We start from the raw sequence: 27,919 nt of genomic DNA on the forward strand, positions 1-27,919 counted from the left end.
TGTTATATATATGCATGTAGGTAAGTTACTTCCAAAAAAGCTTAATGCTACATGCAACATGTAGGTTTTTATGCGTGTGTAGGTGTAAATTACTGTGATGCATTTTATGTGGGGCTGCCTTGTATCTCGGTCCGGAGACTTCAACTAGTGCAGAATACATCTTCTGATGGGGCACTTTCAGTGGTTCCTGAAACATGGCCCCGGAGGCTTGCGGTGCCTTCACCAGGGACTGAGCCTTTAGTGTGGTAGGCCCCGCCCTGTGGAACTCCCTGCTGGTAGAGGTTCAGCAGGGTCCATTTCTCTCTTGTTTCACATGTCTTGTGGAAACTACATTGTTTAGAAAGGTGGAATTTTCTCTTTTTAACCAATCTGTATTTATTGATGTTCGGTCTACGTAATGATGTTTTTATGGTTGCTTTTACTTATTTTTATGTGCTGTATTCTGCCTTGATATGTTCTTATAAAAGTGCAGATTATAAATGGAATCATAGAATAGTAGAGTTGGAGGGAGCCTGTAAGGCCATCAAGTCCAACCCCCTGCTCAATGCAGGTATCCACCTTAAAGCATATCTGACAGGTGGCTGTTCAGCTGCCTCTTAAATGCTTCCAGTGTTGGAGAGCCCACCACCTCCCCAGATCATTGGTTCCATTGCCATACCTCTCTAACAGGAAGTTTTTCTGATGTTCAGTCGAAATCTGGCTTTCTGTAACTTGAGCCCATTTTTCTGTGTCCTGCGCTCTGGGATGATTGAGAAGAAATCCCTCCTCTTTGTGGCAACCTTTCAAGGACTTGCTCTCCTATCTCCCCTCAGTCTTCTTTTCTCTAGGCTAAAGTGCCCAGTTCTTACAGCCTCTCCTCACAGGGCTTTATTTCCAGTCCCCTGATCATCCTTGTTGCCCTCCACTGAACCTCTTCCAGTTTGTCTGCATCCTTCTTTAAAGTGCAGTGTCCAGAACTGGACACAGTACTCAAGATGAGACCTAACCAGTGCAGAATAGAGGGGAACTAGTATCCTACAACATACATGTATATATATTACATATGTATATATCTCCGTCAGTCTGTTTCCATGACCAGCCTTCCCTGCAAAGGATCTCTGGGAACTGTAATTTGATGTGGGATGTACAGGACCATGTTCGGCCCTCCCAAAACTATAATTCCCAGGGTCCTTGGGAGGGGGGGCATCGCAGTGGTTTTAAATGTCTAGCTCAGGTGTGGCTTAAATCGGACAGGTAAGACAGAGACATAAAATTCCATCAGTTCTGTTGGAAGACCAGTTCCGTCCAGGTGCCCTCTTCCCTTAAACTGTTCTCGTTCTAGTTGGTCATTATAAGAATTAGTGCCTGAGTTTGCTTTCCTCCTTGTCTTCCCCCCCCCCCCCCCCGTTTGTGATGTGTATTTTAGATGTATGTCTGCAGGTAGGGACTGCCTTGTTTGACATGAATGTAAGCCTTTGGGGGTGTGTCTGAAAATCCACTGTACAAACCCTCTAAATAAATAATAATAAATAGTAAAGCCAATGTAAACATAACCTGTCCCCATGCATAAACAGAAGTTATCTAACGATGACTACCAACTGTTGGATGTTGTTTAAAATTGTGGCTGTTGGGATTCAGCTGCTGCCGTGGTCGGGGGAACCGCTGTTGGGGTGGGATTGTTCTGTGGTCTTTCATTTCTCTGGTAGTTTCTAGGGAGAGCTGTATTGTAGCCTCCTTCCAAAGCTGAGTTGTTTGTTTCAGCTCATGAAACCTCTCGGGTGCAAGTAAATATTCAGTATTTCCTTGAATTTGGTGTGAGTCAGAGGAACATGTTTTACTAAGAAATGGGGGTGGGGGTGAACCCTGTAAACGTCCCAGTCGGGATGTGCGCAGAATCCGGCCAAGCTCTCAAGAAATTGGGTCTCATTTCGCAGAAGAGTGGAGATAAAAACTCACAGGGGGAAGCTTATCAGCCGCACGCACCCGGAGAGGAGGAAGTGGGGGGCTGGCCTGCATTTTGATGCTGCGCGTAGCAGCTGAGAATGGTTTGCTGACTCTAAAACAAACATGGAAACTCAGAAAGGAAAAGTAGCCATGTTTGGCCCAAAAGAAAAAAAAATCAAAAACCATATTCGGGCCGGTGGAGGATTAAGGCAAGTGGGGCACGGTCCTCCAGTCTCTGTCTGCCTTCCGCCAGCCCTCACCTGCCTGCCTTCCAGCTTACAGCCAGTCTGAGGGGTGGCCCTGCCTGTCAGCTTCCCCCTCCGTAGTCTCAGTGACCCCCCTTGTAGAACTTGGCAGGGAGGAAGCGGAGGATGGGGACAAGACTGGAACAAATTGGCCCTGCCTGCCATTGGCTTTGGTTCCCTCAGCTGCTTGGGCTTCCTGACTTCTGCCCCACGAGTCGCGACGGGCACCAGCCACCGCCACTGATTAGGGTGGTGCCTTTTATTAGGCCAACCAGAACACTGCAAAACAGTGTGCAAGCTTCACAAGTTCTCCAGAACTCTTCATCAGGCTAGATGATAAGCAAAGCAAATTTTGGGGCAGGGGAGAGAGAGAGAGAGAAATCTGGCTGGAATGTGTCCCTGAACTCTGATATTGCCTTTAGCTTGCCTGGATGTAGGATAGAGAGAGATGTGTGTTGTACAAAGGTACCTCGCTGGATCATCACTTTGTAGTGGTGAGTGGGCTTGCGTGTTCCAATTATTGTTATTATTATTATTTTATTATTATTATTTATTGTACTTATATACCGCCCCATAGCCAAAGCCTATGAGCAATGCCGTCAGGAGTCATGTACTTCCAGCAGGGTCACCCATGGTGGTAAGGTCAAGGGAGAGGAACCAGACAAAGAACGATCCAAGAATGTCGTCAACGGCAGAACAGGCGGAGGATAACAATGTGTACGTTACAACGGCTGTGAAGGCGGATGAAGGCTGCAGCAGATAAAGGACTTCCAATCGTCATGGTACCCATGCCATTGGATCAAAGTCTTTTTCTGTCAAGATTGTGTGTTGATCGTGGTGCACCGATCTCTCCACATAAAACAAATTCACACACAGGCGTCTTCCATAACAAAAGTCCCATGGCGATCAGTGAATGATGACTGGGGCAGGACTGTGAAATCCAGAAGCCTCTAGTCATGAACTGGTACATCTGCGGTGGATACAGATTCAGACGGATCCATTGTTAAAGACTTTATTTTGGAAGACAATTTTACTCGGTCATGAGTGATCGCCAAGAAGAAGTACATAGGTAATAATTTACATTCATTGCTCTGCCCACTTTTGCCTCTGGCTCCGCCTGCCACTGGCATGTGGCCCCTGAAAGGTTGCCCAGAAAGGAATGCGGCCCTCAGTCTGAAAAGGGTTCCCCACCTCAAAATGAAGAACTCTGGAGGACACGTCCACGTTGGCAAAAACCCATCCCTTGTTTATTCCTAGATTCTTACCCAGCCATTGAGCAGGCAGGATTTATTTAGCTATCGTGATGAAAAGCCTCGGGTTTATCCTGCATTGCATGAAGACAGGCTTCTTCTCTTTTTTTCCCCTTCACTGGCAGTCATTTCCCTTTAGTAGATGACCCTCCATAGTGGCAGATGGCCAGGGGACATTTCCTCTCTTGCAGCAATTATGCAGATCTTTCTAAGTAGCCTTTTATTTTCCCTTAACCTAAAAAAAATGCATTCCTTTCCTGCTCCTTGCTGGTTTTAAATTTCTGCTTTCCTGTTTCCGATTCCTTCTCTAGCCTTAAGCTCTTTTTTAAGTACAGAGAGTCTTGTGGCCCCTTAAAGATTCATTTATGATGGCTCACCCTTTTACAGGCTCCAGATGCATGAAGCAAAGTGCATTGGCTAGCTGGAGTGGTGGTGTTGTAAACAGTAAGGTCAGAAGGAAAGAAAATACAGAGATATTTATGTTATTAACAGTGGCTGTTCACACAAAAAACCCTAGTTGTGTTGACAACACAGACATTCTAGCATTGGTGAGCCAATTAACACATGTAGCGTGATTTTATTTTTTAAAAATTTGTTGTCCTGATTCAGTCAACAAGTGATAACACAACCTCTTGAGCTGTAATTCAGTGGTTTCACTTTGAAGTTCTACTGTTCCAAGATGCCCATCTACAGCTCAGTTCCAGAGTGGGTCCTGGGAGGTTGAAAAGGCTATTATTGACAGAATTAGTGAGAAATCTGACACATATCTTTTAATTAAGCAGTGCAGGAAAATCAGACATAAAATCATTTAGAATACATTGCAACTCCGTCTCTGAATTTTTGTCCGTCATCTGCAACCTACATTTTGATTTTGCCAATTTTTTGCCACAAAAAAAGTTGATTCACCAAGCCACATTGGAGTTTTGAACTGTATCTAGAACCGTGAACTCGTTTTGATTTAAAATATGAGTCCACATCGTAACAATTGAATCATCTTTCAAATGTTGAGTGCTTTGAAGTAAAATCACATCCATGTTAAAAAAGGCGCCTCTCCAAAGAAAGAAAGCCTCACAAGCTCTTGAGACAGTCGAGAATTGTAGATGTCAACATGAAATGGATCTTTCATGAATTCAAAAACAGTTCTGTACATTTCAAAGTCAGAGAAGTGTATAGGACCCAAGGGTGAATCTGTGATTGTTAAGGGCGGAGGGTGGACACTTTTTTGAACTGGTACATGTATAAAATGATTTTAAAAAAAATTGGTAGGTAGAAGTAAAACACCAGTTTGTGCAGGGCAATAGCCATTTCGCTGCAAGTGGCAAGTGGCAACTGTGTTGGACACCAAGGATGTAGACCATAATGATGCACCAAGGATGTGACTCAGTAGAAGACAACTTCCTGTGTTCCAGTGTCACTGCTTCCTTTTCCCCTTCTGTTGCTTCCACATTGCTTAATTCTCCTGCCATGTCTTAATCCTGCCCGCATCCCACCACAAAGAAGCTAACAGCCCAACACGCTTCCTTGTTGCATCCTCTTTCTGTCTCTCTCTTGTGTTTACAAGCAATGCCCTTCTTTGCTCATAGAGAGTAAAATATGTGTATTTGAGTGCTGAGTAAATTGAAGAATCCGAGCAGTTAAAAGAGCTCAGAAACGAGGGAGTGTACAAGATCTCCAGGGTGGATCCTGCCCCTCCAAAGGGCTGCGTACACACCATACCCTTAAAGCACATTCCCACCCGCACCCAAAAGGATTTCTGGGAACTGTAGTTTAAGGGTGCTGGGAATTGTGAGGGGTAAACTACAGTTCTTTGGGGAGGGGGAATGTGCTTTAAGGATATAGGATGGTCATAGCCATGGTCTTGCCTGTCCCCAACCCAAAGAATCAAGCCCATAATAACTTTTCACTGGGTCTACTCTGAGGAGGATCCAGTTGGCTACCTCCCAATATTAGCCCTGCTCTGAGCAGACCCATTGAAATCAGTGACTGTGATGCACTTAAATCCATTGGTTACCGTGGGGCTGCTCTGTGTAGCACTCAGTCCTGCTCTGAGTAGACTTATTGAATCAATGACCATAGCCATCCTTAAATCCTCTGGTCTGAATGGGCCTACTCTGAGTACGGTTTAGTTGGCTACAGCCCTGTGCGCTCTTCCGTTCCACACTGGTCCCCTCTCTGTAGTGACTCAGCTAAAGCCTCCAAAGGTATGGGGACGCCAGCTGAGAATAGCATCCCCCACCACCAGAAAATCCTTTTCAGTCTCACTCCGGATTTCCTTTGCTGCACTTCTTCCCCCTTTGCCACCCACCTGCAAGAATGAGGTTAATTAGGAGCTTAGACGCAAAAAAGAAAAAAAAAGCAAAGTCTGGCAAAACCTCGGAGGTGAGTGAAGAGACAGCAGAAGAAAAGGGTCTCGCAGCCCCCCCCCCCAGAGAGCTGGCTGAAGCCAGATTGCAGTTGGCAAGAGGAGGAGGAAGGGGAGGGCACACACGATGACGCCCCCTCTGCCATCTGCTCTCCAACACAGCCCTTTTGCCCCACAGCTGTGTCTGGCAGCTGCTGCCTTTGTCCGCCCTTCTGCTTTAGAGGGGAGGCCTTGGCACAAGGACAGCATCCATTAGATGTTGTCGTCCCCCCGAAAGTGTGTGTGTGTGGGGGGTGGAATCTGCCCCTGTGAAGGATCACAGCTGGCTCTTTCATGGAAAGAGGGGGAGGGAGGGAGCAAAACTCCAGGCTGTCATCTGGCCCTCAGTCCCTCACACAGAATGTCAGAAGCCGCCCTGCACAGTTCAGTATTGCCTGCATTGACTGATAGCCTCTCTCCAGGGGCTCAGACTCCCTCAGCCCTTCCTGGAGATGCCATTGGGGACTGAACCCCAGGACTTTCTGCGTACAGACCAGGCGCTGTACCGGTGAGCTGCCCCCCATAATAGATCCCAGTCTCAAGGAGGCTTTCTGTGTCCTCTTTATCCCTGCGTACCTGCCCAGGTGTTTCAGACACCTGGGCTCCACCCCCAGAACATGTGAAAAGACGCATTTGAGCATTTGCAACATGGCTGTTCCACACCGGACCCGGCTAGATCCCACCTCCCGGTGCTCAAGTGGTGGGCTTTTCTGTTTTTAGGCCCTGCCCTGGACTATACTGTCAGTGCGAACATCAAATGATTTTGTTGTTGTAAGACAACACTTGTCAACGTGGTGCTTTTTAGATGTGGCTGGACTCCCAACTCTCTTCTTCTTCGTCTTTATCATCATCATCATCATCACCCCTGACCATTGGCTGCTGCAGCAGATGAGAGCCAGAGTCCAACAAAATATGGAGGGCACTCCAGTGGCTGCTTTTGCTGTGAGGGACGAGGACTGTTCGAGGAACTAAGGTGAGAGTGCTCAAGGTCTGAAACAGCCAAATATGGTGCCCTCCAGAAGTTGCTAGACTGCAACTCTAATCAGCCCCTGCAGCCAGTATGGCCAATGGTTAGGGATTATTACAAGATGATAAGAGTTGGGAGGAACATGTACAGAGAAAAGTGGCCTCAAGTCACTGAGTCATGTCATTGGCCACCTGATTCCTCATGCTCCACCTCGATCCCCCCTGAGATCTTCCGATGGGGCACTTCTGGTGGTGGTTCCCCACACCCTGGAGGTCTGGTCGGCCTTTAGTGCAGCAGGTCTTGCCCTGTGGAATTCCCTGCCAATGTCCAAAAACAACGTTAGAGCAGCTGGTATAGCCCCGTGGGGAGGAGAGCCTGGCTGGGAGTCCAGAGTCTGTGAGTTCAAATCCCCACTCGTGTCTCCTGGGTGTCAAGGGCCAGCAAAAGATCACCCCCACAGACAGAGGCTCAGGGGTGATGTGCCCTGCCACCTGTGCAGCCGTGGGCAAGCTGCGTAGTCCCAAGGAGCCCAGTTGCCCCCCAGCTGGCAGTTGCAGACAAGGAAGGGGCTGGCTTGTGCAGCTGTGGCAAGCTGAGCAGGCCCTAGCCAGCTGGGGAGGACTAGCCTCAGAGGGAGGCAATGGGAAACCCCCTCTGAATACCGCTTACCATGCAAACCCTATTCACAGGGTCACCATAAGTCGGGATCGACTTGAAGGCAGTGCATTTCCATTTTAAAAAATGATGTTACTCAGACAGGCCTTTGCAATGTGAAGTTCTTTTTACCAGGAAGTATTTACTTATTTTGATTTTTGTATGCTGCATACCGCCTTTCTGTGTTTTTATGAAAGGGCAGTCTATAACAGTCAGCCAAGGCACCTCTGGACTGCCAAAGCGAGGCTTTTTGTGGGTGGGGCTTGACCCCAGCAGTCTCTCTCCTTTTAGGGAGCTGAGTGCTAAACGCATCTTTAGCATGGCTTCCGGTTTCCCTCAGCAATTAGTGCACAGGCACATGGACAAAAGAGGCCACATTCCTTTCTCCACCCCCCTCCCCACATGCACCGACATTGCGTACGTGCTTAAAGAGGTGGATTCAGAGCTGGCGGGAAAAGCCAAACAAGGCTTGCAATTGCGGGTGGGGGTCCTTAATCCTTTTAAGCCAAGGATCTGACTTTAGAAACATGTTTATGTCGCCATTAAGAGGCAAAGGGGATTAAAACAAATAATCACGCAAGAAGGGTGCCTCATAGCATTGGGGGCTCTTAAGATTTTGCAGACCAGTATTTATTTATCTATTTATTTATTTATTGCACTTGTATACCGCCCCATAGCTGAAGCTCTCTGGGCAGTTTACAGCAATCAAAAACATTAAAACAAATATACAATTTAAAACACATATTTTAAAAACAATTTAAAACACAATTTTAAAATTTAAAACAATATAAAAACAATTTAAAAATGAATGTGCGTTGCGATGTCACAGTGAAAGAGAAAACTCTTCCAAGGATATTCTTCTCCTGTTTATTATCCTCCACTGTGAGATTTGCATGAACAGAAGAAGAAAAAACACAGGAGCCCTACTTTGCTCTGACCAAAGGTCTGTCCTCTTCAGCCTCCTGTTGGAAAATAAAGCTGCAATATCTGTGATGCCTTTAATGCGCATCTTGGGTGCACCCAGAAGCGTGTATGTCAGTCTTAATATCCCTCCGCTTCCCAGATTGGGGAGGAGACCACCCCCCTTCTCTCAATGGTCATGTATAAATTACATTTCGTCTTTTAATAGAGGTGGACTTTTGAACTGGAGAATGAGAGCTTGGTGAATATCCCATCTGAAAAGTAGCAAATGAGAGGCTAGACTGTCTATTTTGCACCAAAAGAAAAAAAGGGGGGGGGAGCGTGGGAATCTCATTTCTGTGCTAAGGGCCTGTATAAAAGAAGTCTGCTTATTATATTTGCAAATTGTTTAGCATAATTTTACTTCTATGGTTCTTGAGGAAGGGCTAAAAGCGATGTCCGGCTGTGAAAACCTGCCCTTGTCTTTACTAATGGCAATCCTGCTCATCACTAATCTCGGATGCCTGGTGAGGCCCACACACGTGATCGCTCTGTGCCCCCTAAGCAAACCAGCTGCCCTCAACTACCGTGGACTGTAAAATTTTATATGTGGAATGGGGGAACGCCATCTTGTCCTGTGCCTCAGGAATCAAAATGCCTTGAGCCGACCCTGTCATGCAAGCTTCTGTTTATAACCATAAGGTCTAGAAATTTGCATCTTAAAAAAAAAGAAGTTAAAAGCTGAAACGTTCAGAATGCCGAGTTGTGCCTAACACAAAGTTGTGAGTGTGAAAACTCAACAGAATTATGATTAGCCCTTGAGATGTTCGATGCTCAGACTATAATTTTCTTTCATGTTTTCATAGCTGCCACCGCTGTCATTGATTTGAACTGTTTATGTTACTGGGTCTGGTTTGTTAGGCTGTTTAGTGTTTTGAGACTGTTATGGGGGGGGAATGACCCTGTTTTTAGCGTGGGTGGTGCTCCTGTTTTAATGGCATATTTCTGTTGATGCTGATTGTGCTAGTCTTTTCTTCGTATCCTGTATTTTAATTTCATGCAAAGCTTTGTTGGGAGTTGGAGGAGGGGGATGTCTGTATGTTGCCTCATCTTGGGAGCCTGGGGGCAGAGAGGAAATCCATAAAAGTCACGAGTCAATGAATGTGCTTACAAAGAAATGACACAGCAGCTTCAGCAGCAGCATGTAATAAGAACAGCTGACAACTCAATTAGAAGGAGAGGGACAGTCTCATCTTTGCTTACCCCGCTCCCCACAATATGTGCAAACGTTCCTCCCTGTCAATCTGATTCCACTACCACTCACCTCCCCAAATCAATGTAGGAGCAAATATTAGTGGCAGAGTCTGCTCACGTCCACACCATACATTCAAAGCACGTGGCTTTCCTCCAAAGAATCCTGGGAACGGTAGTTTACCCCTCATGGAGCCACACTTCCCAGCACCCGTAGCAAACTACCCTTTCCAAGATTCTTTGGGGGAAGCGATGTGGTATGTTGAGGATGTGACCTCTCTTCTCTCTCTCCCCCCATCCTTAACTCAAAACCCTTCCAGCGTTTTCTCTCTGGCAAAATGGGAGCAGGGATCTGCTTCCAAAGGCTCAGACATCAGTGCTCTGTAGCTTATTTCACGCAGTTTGGGGATTCTTGACTTTTTTTGCAGGGAAGCCTCAAAGCAGAATTAGGAGGGGGGTCTATGACGCTGCACACTGGAATATGTATTTCTTTTGTTTTTAGTGCACATTAAGGTGCTGGACTACGACCTGGGAGACCAGGGTTCAAATCCCCACGTACCCATGAAGCTCACTGGGTGGCCTTGGGCCAGTCACTGCCTCTCAGCCTCATGAAAACCTTATTCATAGGGTCGCCATAAGTCGGAATCAACTTGAAGGCAGTACACATTTACACTATACCTGTGTGCACGGGGATGGAGAGAAAGCTGTTGCCAGCATCCAGGAAGGCCGGTGACCTTTTTTCTACTCTGTCTTTGCACATACTTTTGTCCCACGTTTTCCCCACCAAGAGTAGTCTCCAGATGTTACTCCTTGTGATGCTTATCGTTCCTGAGGGCGTCCTCCTGAGTCACCAGCGGCTGACCCGCTAACCACAGTGCCTGTGGGTGTTTGTATGTTAGTGCTGGTGCACCCATCACCCGGCCTTTGGGCTAGCGGGGGGAATGACTCACATCTAGAACTGAGAATTTCCACTGGGCACAAATATTTTGGGTTGTTGTTGGCAATGGCAGGGGGTGAGGAAGCCCCATTTTCAAAAGTGCATATCAAAGGGTTTTGACATTGATGTGTTTTTCATTTAAAGATTTTTTTCCCCATTTAACGAAGCAGCAAAGCAAAACAACGCAGATCAAACGAAAGAGAGAAGGACTTTTTCTCCTCACATTTGTTCCATTTTACAATTCCAGGTCCAGGGAAGTGTGGTGCTTCTGTGAGGAACAGTCCAGCTGAAATAGTTAGAACTGATGTTTTAGGTTTTTTTTTAAACAAATGCTGGTACTGAAGCCTTCAATGCTTATGGCTCAGTTAAAAAAAAACCAGCTGGATTTGAACCTGGGGTTGTAGTATCCAACATTGGTCATAGAGTAAACCCATTGAAAGTATTGGTCATGGGAACTTTAGGCCCGTTAATTTCAGCGCATGTAGTCTGAGCAGAAGAACACTTGGGCCACATTTTCACCATACATTTAAAGTGCTTTTAAAGCAAGTGGCTTCCCCCAAAGAATCCTGGGAACATGTTTACAGTTCCCAGGATTCTTTGGAGAAAGCTTTTAAATGTGTGGATGTGACGGAATTCCATATCAATGGTCTTAGGCAATGGAAGGCTAATGCCCTTTTCCAGGCACCGATCCATCCAGCTCTAGCCATGCGCAGCAATGGTTGGTCCTGGATGGCAATGCACTTCACCTTGAACATTGCAGGCTGCATCCAGCCAGGGCAGTGGGACCCAGATTTTCCCCCCAACTTGGACCTCCTTAGTCCATCTGGCTCAGTGCTGTCTGCACTGACTGGCAGCAACTCTCTAGGGTTTCAGGCAGGGAGTTTCCCCCCCAGCCCTCACTATAGATACCATTGGGAACTGGACTTGGGACCTTCTGCATGCTGTGCCACTGAACTATGTCTCCTTCACCAACAGGAAGCTGCCTGTACACTGAGTCAGCTTACTGGTCTATCTAACCCAGTACTGTCTGCACTGACTGGCAAGAGCTCTGCAGGATTTCAGATGGGGGGCACTCCTGGCTCTACCTGGGGATGAAGGGGATTGAACCTGGGACCTTCTGCATGCGAAGCAGGTCCTCTGCCACTGAGCGATGGCCTTTTCCCATCTGGCCCCCACTGTCTTGGCTGGATGCAGCTTGCAGTCGGCAGCACACATTGTCATGTAGGACCGACAATCTCCCTCGGTCTGTCGGGGGCCCAAGTGTAAACCATGTCCATTCGAGTCCCTTGACCGACTTTTGGACTGGTCCCTGTGTTGCCTTTGACTTCTTTAACTTTCTGCATTAACTTGGCTTTGATTGTCCGGCCCCCTGGAAACCACCCAGCCCTCGTTTGTCTTTCTGCCTTTCTTCCTTGCTCGCCATCTGGAGGAAAGAGGAGAGACGCAGCCCTAATGGTGAGGGGGGGTGTCTGGAAATGAAGCCCCCCAGAGGAATGGTGGAAATAGCTGGGCATCTTTATCCTGGAGAAGTGAACGCAGTCTTCAAATGTGTCAGTCACTCCCTTCTTCCAGGATTAAAGAGCTACAGGTCCCAGAGTTCCCTGGGAAGGGGGACTGATTGTTAAACCACTCTGGGAATTATAGTGCTGGGAAGCGAATAGGGGTTTCCTAACAACTCTCAGCATCCTTAACAAACAGCTCTCAAGTTGCTTGGAGGGAGGAAGCCACAACTGTTTAAAAGTGGCATGCCTGGCTGGATGAATGGGTCTCTTCTGTGGATGTCTATTTTGTATTGTGTGTGTCTGTTTAACATGTAACGGTACAATGTTTAGAGTGCTGGACTGGGACTTGGGAGAGCAGGGTTCAAATCCCCACTCGGCCGTGAAGCTCACCTTGTGCCAGTCATTACCTCTCAGCCTCGCAGGGTTGTTGTGGGGATTAAATGACGAGAGGGCGGGGAGGACCATGTATTCCACCTTGAACTCCTCGGAGAAAAGGTGGGATATAAATGTTTTAAATAAAATAATAGAATGTACCTGCTTTTTTCTGTGTATTCAGCTCATTTTTTTTAGCTGTTTTCATAGAATCATAGAATTGTAGAGTTGGAAGGGGCCTACAAGGCCATCGAGTCCAACCCTCTGCTGAAGGCAGGAATCCATCTCAAAGCATCCCCAACAGGAGGCTGTCCAGCTGCCTCTTGAATGCCCCCAGTGTCAGAGAGCCCACTACCTCTCTAGGTCATTGGTTCCATTGTCGTATGGCTCTAACCGTTAGGAGGTTTTTCCTGATGTTCAGCCGAAATCTGGCTTCCTGCGATTTGAGTCCATTATTCCGTGTCCTGCACTCTGGGACGATCGAGAAGAGATCCCGGCCCTCCTCTGTGTGACAACCTTTCATGTACTTGAAGAGTGCTGTCATATCTCCCCTCAGTCTTCTGTTCTCCAGGCTAAACGTGCCCAGTTCTCTCCGTCTCTCCTCACAGGGCTTTGTTTCTGGTGATCCTCATTGCCCTCCTCTGAACCTGTTCCAGTTTTTATTGTATCTTGTGCATTGCCTTCAGATTAATAAATAAATACTACTACTACTAATAATAATAAGTTTCATTTTATTATTTAGGATCCAGTCTGAAGCCCCTGCTGCAGCCGCTTGACTGAAGGTAAGCCGGTACAGAGATCTTTGTATGACAGCCCCAGACCCTCCTGACTCAGGCTTTCCACAGGCCTGTGAGCGGCGGGGGGGTCTGGAGCGGGTGGGTTTTTCTGAGATGCATCCTGCATTCTTCCCCTCTTGGCTCAGCTTCCTCACCACCCCAGCCTTCCACCCCTCTCGTAGCCGGACATGTTTCTCTACTCAGGAGGGAGGGGAAGAGGACATGACCTCAAGTCCACCAGGGCTGTTGGATAAATCAACTCTTGGCAAAGCGGGAGACAGTAGGGAAGGCCCTTTGATCCCTTCTTTCCCTCTCTCTGTGTGTGCATATGTGTGTGGTGAATACACAATAGGATGTTAACCCCTATGATGGAACTGGCTGGGGAGAAAGTGGAGGTGGGGGGGATTCTGACGCCAGTGCTTAACAGCATGATAAGCAGGCCACGCTGAGGGCTGGCTGCTTAAAGCAGAAAGAGCTGACTTCAGAAGCGTCGCCAGGTCCAGAACTCAAGACGAGTGGGGCCCTTGCCCCAGGTGCCTGATTCAAGGGGGCACCAAAATCATGATTAATGTTATAAACAATTTTTCTTTTTGCAAAAGTAAAATGCTTATTTTAATACTGTGTTAGGTGTGATAAGGGAGGACTGGAAAAGACCACTCTAGCCAACTGTTTTTCTGTCCTGGAGGACCAAAGGTGCTCCCTTTTTAAGCTTGTTGACTTACAGTCATTGAAGTGATTTCTGCTCAAGACAAATTCTACAGGGTTATAAGGGGCACATCCAGTGATACACCCAATGGAAACTGCTGGTGTTGACGTAGCTTGAACCCCTCTCTCCCTCCCAGCTGCAGACGCCTCCCTTCTTTGTTGTTAGTCACACAGCCTGAATATATTATGGATATATAGCAGCTTGGGAGTTGCTGTCATGAAATCATACAGTGACTATTTCTTTATTAAGGGTGGTATCCAACCCAGTCCTCCTTAGAGTAGACCCACTTAAATTAACTAACTGCCTGTTAATTTCACCGGGACTGTTCTAAGCAGGAACAACGTTGGCTACACAACCCACTCTTTATATCCTCCCGAAGGAGGTCAGGGTGGCAGTGCAGGGTGCACAGCTGAAAGCCAACTGTATTTGTGTTGTGCAGTGACATGGCAGGTCACCCTCACCTGCACAGATTTTTATTTTTTGGCCTCTTCCAGTGATTTATTAGACAGGGCCCAGCCCTCGCAAAGTGAGGCACAGAGGAACCAGATCAACAGAACATCAGGCAGATGTTGAAGCCCTGAGTGGATACAGACAAACAAGAAAACCCGGTGGGATGCACTGCCGTTCCCTGCGTGAAGCTGAAGGACTGATTCAGATGTTATGGCAGCTGCAAGGCTGTCTCTAGAAACACACTCCACTGAAGAGCCTCAGCCTTTGAAAGCCTTTCCTGGCTTGCTTGTTTCAAGCAAGGATAGAGAGCCTCAGGCCTGGTGGTCCGATACGGCCCTCCAGGCCTCTCCATTTGGCCCTCAGGACCCTAGGGTTTTGTTTGGCCGGAACATGTCCTTCCACCCTCTGTTGTGAGCACCTTTGGGGCCATTTAAATAGACGCATCCCCTCTCCTCCAGATGTCCACATTCATAGTTCTAGCTGGTTGTTGAGCTGGCCAGCGAGTGAGTGGCACCCGTGCATAACATCACCAGTGGTTGCCGGCACTCACAGCCATCCCAAAGCGGCCCCTGCTGCAGCAGGAAGAGAGGGGAGACGTTGGTAATCCCTGATTGCTTGCTGCAAAGCCATACCTACTTCTTTGGGGGTAGAGTTCCAAAGATATGGGGCCACTGCTGACAAGTCCCTGTCTCCAATGTCTGCCATTCTAATGGATCTTGACAGTGGGCCTGGAAGTAAAACCTCAGAGACTGGTTTTATGGCCCAGGCAGATACTGCTGATGGAGACCACCATGAAGAATATACCTATTTTTCAAAGTATGGTGGGAGTGTAATTGATTATATACATGGCCCTGGCAGGTTTGTCTGAATGCAAGTGGTTCTTCACATTACCTGGAACCAAACTGCTCAAGGCATTAAAGCAGGTGGGCTAATATGCGGCTGTCCAGATGCCGTTGGATTCCAACTCCCCTCAGCCCAGAACATCTGGGTGGCCAGCCACCCCTGTTTTAAAGTTCAACACCAGCACTTTAAGTTGAGCTGGAAATGTATGAATGCTCAATAAACAGGTTATCTGAAGGGGACCTATGCCATACAGCAGGCCCTGGTGGCAAGTAGTTCTCTGAACATGCTCAGAGGCTTCCCCTTCTTGATTGCTTCTAGGACTGAGGGTCCCTCCAGACATTGCTTTTATTGTGCATTCAGGATTATTTGGGCTCATGATGCTATCGGGACGGTCACACATGATCTCACTTTCAATACTGGAAAAGTTTTGGGGTAGTCACAGTGCTTCATTTCCAATCAGTGCATGGCCTGTAACTTCCTGCTGAAATCCCGTAACTTTTTATACCACAACTGTTCCCGTTTATTTTTGTTCCGCCTTAGTTGCCCCTCCAGATGGCAATAATGGAGTAACATTGGGAAAACATCAAAAAACAAATGAAAGCAAAATAAATCCACATCCACACCAAACATGTAAGGCACACTAAGTCGCATGACTTCTCCCAAAGAATCCTGGGAACTGGAGTTTGTTAAGGGTGCCAGGAATTATAGCTCTCTGTGAAGGGTAAACTAAAGGTCTCAGGATTCTTTGGGGGAAGACACATGCTTTAAATGTGTGGCATGGATATGAGCTAATGCACTATCATTGTGTCAAGAACATGTGGCACAATATCCCCCACTATACAACACCAGTTTGGAGAGGCCCTTATCTAACTCTCAAACCAAAGGTATGGGGGTCCCCCTCCCCCCAGAATATAAAAATGAAGGAAGTATCTTGGTTGCCCATTACATTAGCAAGTAGCAGCTCTGGCTGCAAAAAAGAAAAAAAACCCTGTTTATCAAACAAAACACCCCAAACTGGTCTCTGCCCCAGTGAGCTTACACTCTAAATTTATCTCAACTGTTTGGCGGGAGGAAATGGATGCAGGGGAAGAAAAGGATGGCTTGCGAGACAATGACAGGGCAAGCCCTGGAAGGTATTAATATTTGCTCTGAGAGAGAGAGCGAGCCCAGAGGATACTTCATGGTGGCAAGTCTGTATGTAGGCAGAGAATCCCTGTTGCTGTTGCTGTCCATCACGTCACCCTTCGCATTTAGACCTGCTCTCTCGGCTGCAGGAAGCTGGCTTTAAAATGCTGCGTTTGCGTGTGTTTACGAGCGAGGCTGCCTTTGGAGGGCTTAACTCGAGCACCCTGGGGATTTATTTTGACAGCAGGGGTTGGCCCTGAGAAATAATCTTACTTGGGTTATTGTATATAATTTAGGCAGCACCAGTTCAGCATATACATTCCAGAAGGGCAAGAGACCCCCTTGTTAGGAAGCCCTTATTCCCCTCACAGCACTACAGTTCCCAGAGTCCCCTGGGAAGAGGGATTGATGGTTAAACCACTCAGGCAGAGGGATTCGGCCACTCATTATAAGGGGCCAAGAGAGATGCTTAAGGAAGTGTTGGTAACCCCTGGCCTTCTCCAGGGGTTGCAAGATGGGGGGGGGCAGAGAGAGAGAGAGAGACGAGACAGCAGAAATGCAGGATTTTTTTTTTTGTAACTCAACCTTCTACTTAAGTCTTGCAAGTCTGAGGAAGTAGTTGTGGCTTCTGCAAGACACACACACACAGAGAAAGACGCACACATTTTCCCGGAAATCTTTTCTATAACTGTCTCAGTTGCCAGGCAAAACAAGCTAGGCTGGGTGTGCATGCCTCTGTGTGTGCACATGTATGTGCGCACATGTGCGTGTATGCATGCATGTGCATTCCAACCAGGCCAGTCTAGGGATTCACAGACCCTTTCTTTGCAAAGGTTGCCTCCCTTCCCCTCCCCAGCCTACCTCAAGGGATCTTTTTTTCATGTATAATTTGGCCACACTCTTAAAGGGGGGCTTGAGTCTAGCCACTCCTATCGTCTCCTCTGTCTGCAAGAAAGTCCTGAACAAGCCACACGACAGGCAGAAATGCCAAATGGGTGTAGTTCAGTGTTTGCTGCCCCTGTCCACGGGGGTTCTGTTATGCCTTCCAATGAGATCCACCCAGCACCTTCCTTGACAACTTTTCAGCGCCAGGTCAAGATTTGCCTTTTTCCCCAAGCATCTGACAGATGGAGATGATGTTGCCTGTTATTAGTATGCAGCCAAAGCTTTCCTGTGGTTGTAGGGGCAGCAGTGGTGGTTGTTCTTATAGTCTTCTTGTTTGACTGTTTTGTTATTATAGTATGATATATTTGTTTTGTTGTCACTTGGAGATCTTTGGGTAACAAGCATCTGATAAATACAGCAGCAATAGCAATAGCAATAATAATATTAATAATAATAATATAATGGCAGAGGAGGAGGAGGAGGAGGAGGGGCTTCTTTTGAATTTGCGCCTGCCCCACCTCTGTTCCTGTTGGGGGGTGTCTGTGCATATGGGGTGTCAAAGACTGGACTACAGCAACCGTGGCCATTGGGCATGCTGGCTAGGGCCAATGGTGGTTAGAAACCAGTGACGTCTGTAGGGCCACATCCGGTTGTCACTCCAGATGTTTTGCAGATGTGCCCTAGCACGTTTGTTTGTTTGTTTGTTTGTTTGTTTGTTTGTTTAAGGGACCGGTCCTGGAACCAGAGCCGCTACCAGTCAGTGTGGACAGGACTGAGCTAGATATATCAAGGGTTTGACTCAGGATAAGGTAGCTTTCTCTGTTCCTAAACTTTCTGCATCATTACTCTATAATGGAAACTGTTCCCATGAGGTCTAGAAAATGTGGGGTGGCAGGTGTTAGCATCCTTTATCAGGAGCGCTATTAATTTTATTTACCTTAAATCAGCAAATTGTACTCTGGGTGAGCTGAACCTTCCTTTAAAGGGGAGGGATCGAGCCTGCCCAGCTCCTGCCCCTTTAGCAGAGTGTTGCTCTGTAGCAATTGAAAATTTCCACCGCAGAAATGACACAGGATCTCCCACAACTTGCTGCCAATCAAACTGTTAAGAGTGTCAAACGATGGCAAGGCCTGCAGAGCTTGCTACACAAGAGAAACCAAAGAACCCTCTTCCTTCCTTCTGCGTCCCAACACCCACTCATTTTCGGTATTGATTCATCATCTAGTTTCATTTCTCTGTTAGCGCTTCTGCCGAAACAAAACACTTTCTATAAAGGGAGGGTAGGGTATAATTTGTAAAAACAGAGGTCATTGAGCAACACTAAATGTCCAACTTCTGGTCGTGGCTGGTTGGACCTCCGTACCACGGGAGGCAGCCAACAGCATTCCTCTGGATGATCTCAGTGATTGGTTTGGGGGATATAAAGGCTCTCAGGCTGGGATATAGGAACCCTTAAGGTGCCCAGGGTCCAAGTTGCTCAGGGCTTTGTGTAACGATTAACACGCAAGAACCATAAACCTGGCCTGGTAACCTGATGTGTTTAGGAAACAGACAGTCCCATAGAGGAGGAGCGATCAATCAAGGGTTGTTGGGTAAACAGAACCTCTTTTGTTCCGTGGCAATCTACCTCTGAATACCAGCAGCTGGGGAGAGACAATGATGGAGGGTTATTGGCTTCACGCCCTGCTTGCAGGCTGCCCACAGGAATCAGTTGGCCACCACTGGAAGCAGGATGCTGGCATAAGCATAGAGAGAACTTTGGTCTCATCCAGCAGGGGCCTTCTTACATTTCGAAGATGGCCCCGTTCTGGAGCACAGTGCACATGCCATCTTGGAGGTCCTCTGCTGTGGCCATAGAGGACTGACCAGATGTAAGGTTGGGAGGGGGGTTAAGTTGGATTAAAGAGTCTGCTATTCTCAAGGCTTGGCTGCCGCAATATGGGACTGCCCTTGATGACTGGCTGGACATTTTTTGCTAGGGCAAAATGCCCTCTCTGTGAGTTTACAAGTGTTACTCAACACACACGTGCACAAAAACGCTTCCTTGTTGCCAATCTCCATAATTGAAATGGCACAACATTTATATAATGGAAATTGGAGAATGTGGAATTTAATCTAAGCCAATCAACACCTTCACACTGCTGGAAGCTAGAATGGTGTAATGGTTAGGGTGCTGAACTAGGGCTTGGGAGGCCAGGGTTCGAATCTTCACTCGGCCGTGAAGCTCTCGCTTGGCGGCCTTGGGCCAGTCACTTTCCCTCAGCCTAACCTACCTCACAGGGTTGTTGTAAGGATAAAATGGGAAGGGGGAGAACCACATACACTGCCCTGATCACTCCTTGGAGGAAAGGGTGGGATATAAGCGTAGTAAATAATAACAATGAAACCCTGCTGCCTTTTGACAAAGCCTGCCTCTTTTTTTGTGCATTCTTTTTGTGCATGCTGGGCTTTTCCCTTCCAGGGTGCAAGCAATGCAAGGAAACATTCCTTTACAGATGAGAGGGGGCGAAGTTTCAGTGTGACAAAAACCAGCCAGTTTTGGGCCTGGCTCAGATTGGCAGAAGAAATGAGAACAAGGAGCGGAGGGGGCCACCTGGGGAGGGGAGAGTAACAGCACAAAGTTCCTTTGTAACATGGCTAGAGGCAAAGGGAAATTTCAAAGACTGACAGGACTAGGAAGTACCAACCTCTCCCCCCTGCCGCCCTGCCCCAGCATCAACTGTGCCAGGGAGACCCATGCACCATTTGTCTCCCTCGGCCATTGCCGGCCGCGTACCTGTCTGAGCGACGGCAGCGTGTCCCCTGTAGCTTAAAAACAATACTGTCACTCTGCTCCAAGGTGACCCAAGGTTTGGAGCCAGGGATCTCCAGTTTCTGCAATCTGGTTGAATGGTGCATTTTGGGAGGGGTGCTGGAAAAGAGAGGCAGGTGGGGTCCCTGTTGAAGGACCCATTCTCGAAAGACAGAAAATCCTACCCCACTGTCCTGCCCCAGCTGTTGAGATCTCAGTCATTAGAGGTTGCTCCTGTATTTTCTGAGTCTTCTCACCCATAAGGTCTAGAAACTTGGGGGCTATGTACTTTTTAAAAGAAATGAAGGATACTGAACATTGCATTTGTGCACGTGGTGGTATAGGATAGTGGAATACACACACCAACCTGGATGTGACTCCCATTTTCTCTTTAAACATCACATTCAAATCCTGCATTATATATGGGGAAATTGCTTTGCAAAAATGTGTATGCTCGGTAAGAATGGGTGAGAATTTCGATTCAGTTCACATTTGAAGCCAAATTCACACTTACCGAAACAAGAAGAGAACCGAAACACAGCCATCCTTTGGAATTCACGCTTATTTGAATTTTGTGGTGCAGTTTGCCAACCAAACAATGTTTACAAAAAGAGGAAAGTGTGCATAAAAATGAATATACAGTATGAGTGAAAAATGCATTATATGATGAGAAGTTGTTTGCAAAAATGTCTACAAAAATGTGTTCATTATGAGAAATTGACACTAAAATGCTGGAGAGTTTTCATGAGGATTTTTTAAAATAGCAATTTGCTTCAAAAATGCAGAGAATTGAATTTAAGGTTGGGGAAAAAATGAGAATCTAAACCCAAGCATCCCTAATGCTAGGCAAAATTGTGTGCAAATAAATGTATACTAGGAGAAATCCGCATGAGAATGCTGATGAAGGCCTTTAAAAAACCCCAACACAGATGTGGAAATAAGAAGTGGATTCTGGACTCAAAAAACGAGACACAAGAAGAAACTGAAATGGACAGATTCACCAGTCCCCAGTACCTCTTCACAATGCCCTCTGAGGCAAGCAGCTTCTCCTTTCTGCAAATTCCTGGGGACCTGTACAAAACAGGTGTGATGCAAGCCAGAGGGTTTGCTTGGAGGTGAGCCTCACACGTTTAGAAGGGGACTGGCTTCCTTTCCTCGTTTCCGCAACCCACTTCAGTTGCGTCACAGCTGCTTCTGTTCCCTTCCGCTCCAATTTCATGAGTGAGATTATGACAGTGAGTAACTGCAGATCGCTGTAGGAATGTAGAGAACTGAATTTAACATTGGAAAGCAAGAAACTGAGAGAACCGAAACTGACAGATCTTTCCATCCCTAGTCTAAAGTGACTTAGAAAACAGCTTAACAATAATTAAAACCCAAATATGAAAAAATGGAAATGGATTGCTTTCAAGTCAATCCCGACTTATGGCGACCCTACGAATAGGGTTTTCATGGTAAGCGGTATTCAGAGATGGTTTACCTTTGCCTTCCTCTGAGGCTGAGAGGCAGTGACTGGCCCAAGGTCACCCAGTGAGCTTCGTGGCTGTGTGGAAACACTTTGTAGGAAATGCACATCTTTATCTGTGTGGGAATCGGGATGTGCCAGAATTCCACCCAATTTGGATTTGGTACCGAATCTTCCATTAATTCGCTTATTCAGATCAGGTTTTTATGTAGTGATGTTCCATGGCTATTTTTAAAAAAGGATTTCCTCTAAAATATTAATATTGATGATTTTATGGCTATTTGCTTACAAATATTGATATAGCAATATTTTTTGGAAGGGAAAACATAGATCACTAAAAGCAGCAGATAACAGACAAAGAACAAACTTGAATCGATACTGGCCTGTTAGGTCGAAAAAATGCTTTCGAACCGGCACCAGCCAACAGATCCCATCCCTAGTAGGGAATATCCAATCATTAGAGGCAAATAGAACAGGCTGCCTCTCAGTCTTTCCCCAATCTTGATTCTGTTTAATGTAACGACGACAAAATGGTTACAAACCTGAAATCATTGGTTTGCAGCTTGGCGGAAGTGGATAAGGTAACCAAACTCCTTCAGGGAAGAGAAGGAAGGTTACAGGACACTGATTTTACTGAAAGATGGAATTTTGGGCCGGGGGTTGAGTACTGGCACGCAAGATCTGGAAAAGTAAGGATGGAAACAGATCTGTTTCTGTAAGGCATTCTGTTTTTGTAAATAATGATATCAACAACAGTGATACCAAATACACAGGGGGGGAAATGTAACGGGACAAAATTCCTAAAAGCGGTCACCCATCAATATAAAAAAGGATGAACCCTACACCGCCAAGGACTGAGAGGAGACATCAGAACAACAGATTATGTGCTCTTTTTTCCTGTTTCGATGGAGAGCCAACCAAATCATTCAGGATGCCAGACCACCCCAGATGACCCATGGGGGGGGCAACTGCGGGCATGGAAGCACTTCCCCCCACACACACACCAGACTCCCCCTTCCCCTTGATGAAAGATAATGTGTCAGGAAAAAGACAGTGAGGGCAAAGTTTTTGACATCAGCAAGAGCCATGTATACCTTAGTGACTGACAACCAGCTCATGTCAGCAAGCATAGCCCTGCTGCTTGCATTGACTGCCAACTACTCGTTCTTATATACCAGGCCAACCAGTAAAACCGCGTTCTGGGCATTAACCAGCCTGAAAAGCCAGTACGTGTCAGACAAAAGGTTTTGATTTTTTTCCCCCCCATCTGGGTCTGGCTACATTTCAGGCTTTGAAGTTTTAACCTATTGATCCAGTCTATCCATAGGCCGGCATCCCTTGAAGCCGCTGTGTAAGGTTGCCAACTTTTCAGCTGCCCTTTAACAGCGAATGTGATGATCTGCAGACGAGGGCCCTCCATGCTCTGAAGGGCTTAAAGCTATCAATGGCTGGCTTTGTTCTCCCTCCAGTGTCGAATACCAGTCACTAGGAACTGCATGCGAGGAGAGTTGCTGTTGCGCTCGGGTCCTCTTGCAGGCTTCCTTGGGGAAACTGGCTGGCCGGTGTGAGAAAAAGAGGCTGGACTAGATCAGTGGCTACTAGCCACAAGAGCTATGTTCCCCCTTCGCTGTCGGGGGCACTATGCATCAGAATTGCTGGGGTTCATTAGTGGGGTGAGCGCTGCTGCTGCGTTCAGGTCTTGCTTGCAAGCTTCGAAAAGAGGCATCTGGTTGGCCCCTGTGAGAAGCTAGACTAGATGGGCCCCCTTCGGCCTGAGCCAGCAGCCAGGTTCTTCCTATGTTTTGGTTTCTGTGGATCAAGCTCCTCTTTAAAGCACAAAGGCCAGCCAGGCCAGGTCCTTTTCACTGTACGGTTGGCTTTTGTGCCTCGAACAGCAGCTCCATCAGAGAGACCCTCGGTCTGCAAGTTCTACCAGATTCCATCTCCCCTGGCCTGTTCCCAGGGAGCTGGTTTAGATTTTAATTTTAAAAATGGGCAATTCTGAACAAGTTAAAATATGGTTGCATTAATGCAACCTGTCAGCAAGCTACATACTGTAAGTGGGAACATACGTGTTGTCTAAAAACAGGGGTGGGGAACCTCAGGCCTGAATGCCACCCTCCAGGCCTCTCTGCCTGGCCCTTGGAGCACTCCCCAGGCCAAGCACCCTTTGCTCACTCTGCTTCACACCCTCCTGGAATGTTTTTGCCAGGTTGCAATGTGTGCTGCAGCTCTGATCATGCCTCTTGCCTACCTGGCTGGAAGAGAGAGGGGTGGGCGTGTCAAAGGCAGAAGTTACATTCATGGCTCTGTTCATTTTTGCCTCTGGCTCTGCTCGCCACTGGAATGTGGCCCTCAGTAGGTTGCCCAGAAGGGAACATGGCCCCAGGATGAAGAAGGTTCCCAGCACCAGAGCAAAGATCCAGTGTTTTTGTTTTATTTTGACTCCAATCAGATGATTTTGGGAGTCTCACGAGCATAGGCACAGAGATAGCAGCCCTCCCCTGTTGTATATCCCCAGCATCTGATATATGGAGATAGACTGTGCCTGAACACGGAGATTCCGGATACAGCCATCATGGCTAATGGACCCTGACAAACCTCTCTGCCAACTTATCTCATCCCCTTTGAAAGCTGCCTAGGCCAGTGCCTGTTATCTTGTAGCAATGAGTTCCGTAAGCTTAACAATGCGTCAGGTGAAGAGGGGCTCAAATGTGCACCTGCCACAAATCTTCTGCTCGGTCATCTCAGTGAGCAACTCCAGAGTGCAGGTACGACAGGCAATTAAGCAGAAAGATTGAACCAGCGGCCACTCTCTCCCACAAGCATGTTTACGGGCATGTGTCTTCCCAGCAGCTTTTGTGTGTGTGTGTCTGCGATACATACAAAGATTTAAAGTCTCCTGCCAGGTGAAGCCAGCTGGTAAGTGGAGCAACGCCCTTTTTATGCCTTGGAATAAAAATGAATGCTTGTCGCCCTTTTGAAATCCCAAGTGTATTCTCTACAGCACAAATCCCACTCAGCCTCTCTGTCAGGGCTGGAGATTTCACACACTCACTGTTTAAAAGGAAATAAGCATCCATGTTTCCAGAGAGAAAGAACATTACAATTTTATGACGAACATAGTCCACAGGGAGGTACAGCACATTCTTAATGCCCCCAAAGCAGAGTTTAATTGCAGCTGGGTGTTGCCTTTTTTCAATGCCAAGATTTGGCTCAATACATGAAACTAATAATAAAATCAAAGTATCGGGAGTTAAGACTTTCCCACACCCACTTGAGTAACCAAACCCTTCCTGACCAAGTCCAGGAGAGTTCCTCATTCTGGACCAAAGCTAGTAGCCCATTAGCTTCCAGGCCAAGATCAAGGTTCTAGGTTTGGTGTACAAAGCCCTTTGCAGCTCAGGACCAGGATACCTGAAATATCATCTTACCCCTTATCTACCCAGTCGATCACTGTGCTCTGCAGACGAGGGCCTCCTGCAGATACCATCTTATCAGGGGGTCCTTTCCACACAACATAGGAAGCGGACCTTTAGTGTGGCTGCACCGACCCTGTGGAATTCCCTCACCTTAAATATAAGAGAGGTGCCATCTCTGTTATCTTTTCGGCACCTACTGAAGACCTTCCTCTTTCAACAAGCCTTTTCAGTAGATGCCTTATCCCAATCTGCGCCTGTGCTGGAATTGCTTTTCAAGATGTTTTTAAACCTATTTTAATACGTTTTTAAGGATGTTTTGTTTTAGTATGTTTTTGTAGATGTTTGTTTCTAAGATGTTTTAAGAGCGTTTTTAGTGTTTTTGTTTGCTGCCCTGGGCTTCTTCTGGGAGGAAGGGTGGGATATAAATCAATTAACTAAATAATAGGGTTAGGGTTGGGGGAGAAATTTGATTCAGTTCGCATTTAAGGACGAACTGATTGAATTCGCACTTGCCAAAGCAATGCGCATATCAAAAGACGGCCATCCTTTGAAATTTCCCCATCTCCAAATTTTGCAATACAGTTCTCCAGCCATGTAATGGGTACAAAAATGCAGACAGGGCAAAGAGTGCAGGTAACTGAGGAGGATGTACCAAAAAATGCACTATGTCAGGGGAAGCGGCTGTTCAAAAGTCTGCACGTTTGGCAAAACTGCCTAGAAGAATGTGCATGTTGGGAGACGCTCACGCTAAAATGCTGATGAATTTCCGTGAGGACTTTTTAAAAATTGCAAACTGATGTAGAAATGCAGATAACTGAACTGGAAGAGTGGAAAAAATGAGAAAGCAGGGCTGACCAGTTTGCCTGTCCCTGCTTGCCAGGACCTGCCCTTGCCATTTAGTGCAGGGGATTTTGCTTCCTTTGGGAGGAAGGGCGTGACAGAAATCGAATGCATATGAATAGCTAAATGGAACCTCCATATCCAGAGGCATTGTACCTCAGCGTCTCAGTTGCCAGAGGCATGCAACAGGGGAGGGGCTATTGCCTTCATCCCCTGTTTTGGGACTGCCTGGAGGCAGGGCCAGCATCAAAAGGCTCAGCTTTTTTTAAAACAAAAATCAAGTTTCTAGACCTTGTGTTCTGAGATACATTTGGAAAATGCCAGCTGACGCCTGAGAAATTGGAGGAGAGTGGCTGCATCCAGGTGCCTGCGAAGGACGTGATGGGACTTTTCCAATTCATACTTAAATGCCGGAACATCAAAGAAGACGCTATCCCTGAGCACGTGTAGAGAGCAGCATCCCCCGCGTGGCATTTTGCTACGGCTGCTGCGTGCGGCTGAGAGTCACCAGAGGCTGGGCTTTACGTGGCGGGCCTGAGCCCACACGCCTGCTCCTGCTCACCCAGCGGAACCGGGACAATCCATCGCTCAGTGATGCGTGAGACCTCATGTTGGTTTTGCCAAGAAGAACACACTGTCCTCTCTCCCCATGTGCTGACACCAGCTCAATCAGCCTGTGCTTGCGTTCCAGTTGTTTGCAGAGGGGGAAATGCGTGCACACTTCTAAGGAAGATGTGCCTGCTGACTTGACAGAAACAAGGCCAGTTGCACACATGCCCAGCAACAGCCCACATTCAGCCTGTGTGCTGCCTTGACGCTCCAACTCGGCTAAGGGCCGGTTTGGCTGAGTCCCCTCAACCGGTCAACCCCGACTTTGGCCAGGCCTTTGCCCCAATTAATCCATCTCTCCCTCTGCGGGCATTTCGATAACTGTCAAGATTATAAGCTCCTTGAGGGCAGGGGCCTGCCCTTTTTTGTTTGCTTGCTTACACGTTGCCGGCTTTGTATTATGGGCCATGGTTGGGGGGAAAGGGGCGTGGCTCAGTGGCAGAGCACCTGCTTTGCGTGCAGAAAGATCCCAGGATCATTCCCCGGCATCTCCAGGTAGGGTTGTGAAAGATTCCCCATCTGAGATCCTGAGAGCTGCTGCCAGAAACTGAAGATGATGCTTAACTAGATGGACCCAGTACAAGGCAGCTCCCTGGGTCCTTCTTTAAATCATCCCTTTCTCCAGGACCAGGAGGGCCAGAAGTTCACTATTATTTTTAAGGAAAGGGCCGTAGCTCAGTGGTAGGGCACCTGCTTTGGGTGCACAAGGTCCCTGGTTCAATCCCCCAGAGCATCTCCAGGTAGGGCTGTGAGAACATAAGAACATAAGAAGAGCCTGCTGGATCAGGCCAGTGGCCCATCTAGTCCAGCATCCTGTTCTCACAGTGGCCAACCAGGTGCCTGGGGGAAGCCCGCAAGCAGGACCCGAGTGCAAGAACACTCTCCCCTCCTGAGGCTTCCGGCAACTGGTTTTCAGAAGCATGCTGCCTCTGACTAGGGTGGCAGAGCACAGCCATCACGGCTAGTAGCCATTGATAGCCCTGTCCTCCATGAATTTGTCTAATCTTCTTTTAAAGCCGTCCAAGCTGGCGGCCATTACTGCATCTTGTGGGAGCAAATTCCATAGTTTAACTATGCGCTGAGTAAAGAAGTACTTCCTTTTGTCCGTCCTGAATCTTCCAACATTCAGTTTCTTTGAATGTCCACGAGTTCTAGTATTATGAGAGAGGGAGAAGAACTTTTCTCTATCCACTTTCTCCATGCCATGCATAATTTTATACACTTCTATCATGTCTCCTCTGACCCGCCTTTTCTCTAAACTAAAAAGCCCCAAATGCTGCAACCTTTCCTCGTAAGGGAGTCGCTCCATCCCCTTGATCATTCTGGTTGCCCTCTTCTGAACCTTTTCCAACTCTATAATATCCTTTTTGAGATGAGGCGACCAGAACTGTACACAGTATTCCAAATGCAGCCGCACCATAGATTTATACAACGGCATTATGATATTGGCTGTTTTATTTTCAATACCTTTCCTAATTATCCCTAGCATGGAATTTGCCTTTTTCACAGCTGCCGCACACTGGGTCGACATTTTTATCATGCTGTCCACTACAACCCCGAGGTCTCTCTCCTGGTCGGTCACCGCCAGTTCAGACCCCATGAGCG

The 27,919-nt window shown here is 47.2% G+C and overlaps 1 long non-coding RNA gene across 4 annotated transcripts in view; it reads left to right on the plus strand.

The window, feature by feature from the left end:
• Positions 1 to 1,394: 1,394 nt before the first annotated feature.
• Positions 1,395 to 27,919, plus strand: part of LOC133374681 (uncharacterized) — a 40,841-nt gene continuing 14,316 nt past the window's right edge. For 2 of the 4 annotated variants that reach the window (XR_009759936.1, XR_009759939.1), the window contains exons 1-3: positions 1,395 to 3,237; positions 6,625 to 6,792; positions 13,145 to 13,184. This is a non-coding gene — a long non-coding RNA (uncharacterized LOC133374681). The remainder of the gene's footprint in view (positions 3,238 to 6,624; positions 6,793 to 13,144; positions 13,185 to 27,919) is intronic. The other 2 variants (XR_009759937.1, XR_009759938.1) reach the window with 2 other exon arrangements.

This window comes from Rhineura floridana, chromosome 22, assembly GCF_030035675.1.
Source record: "Rhineura floridana isolate rRhiFlo1 chromosome 22, rRhiFlo1.hap2, whole genome shotgun sequence".
Taxonomy (NCBI): Eukaryota; Metazoa; Chordata; class Lepidosauria; order Squamata; family Rhineuridae; genus Rhineura; species Rhineura floridana.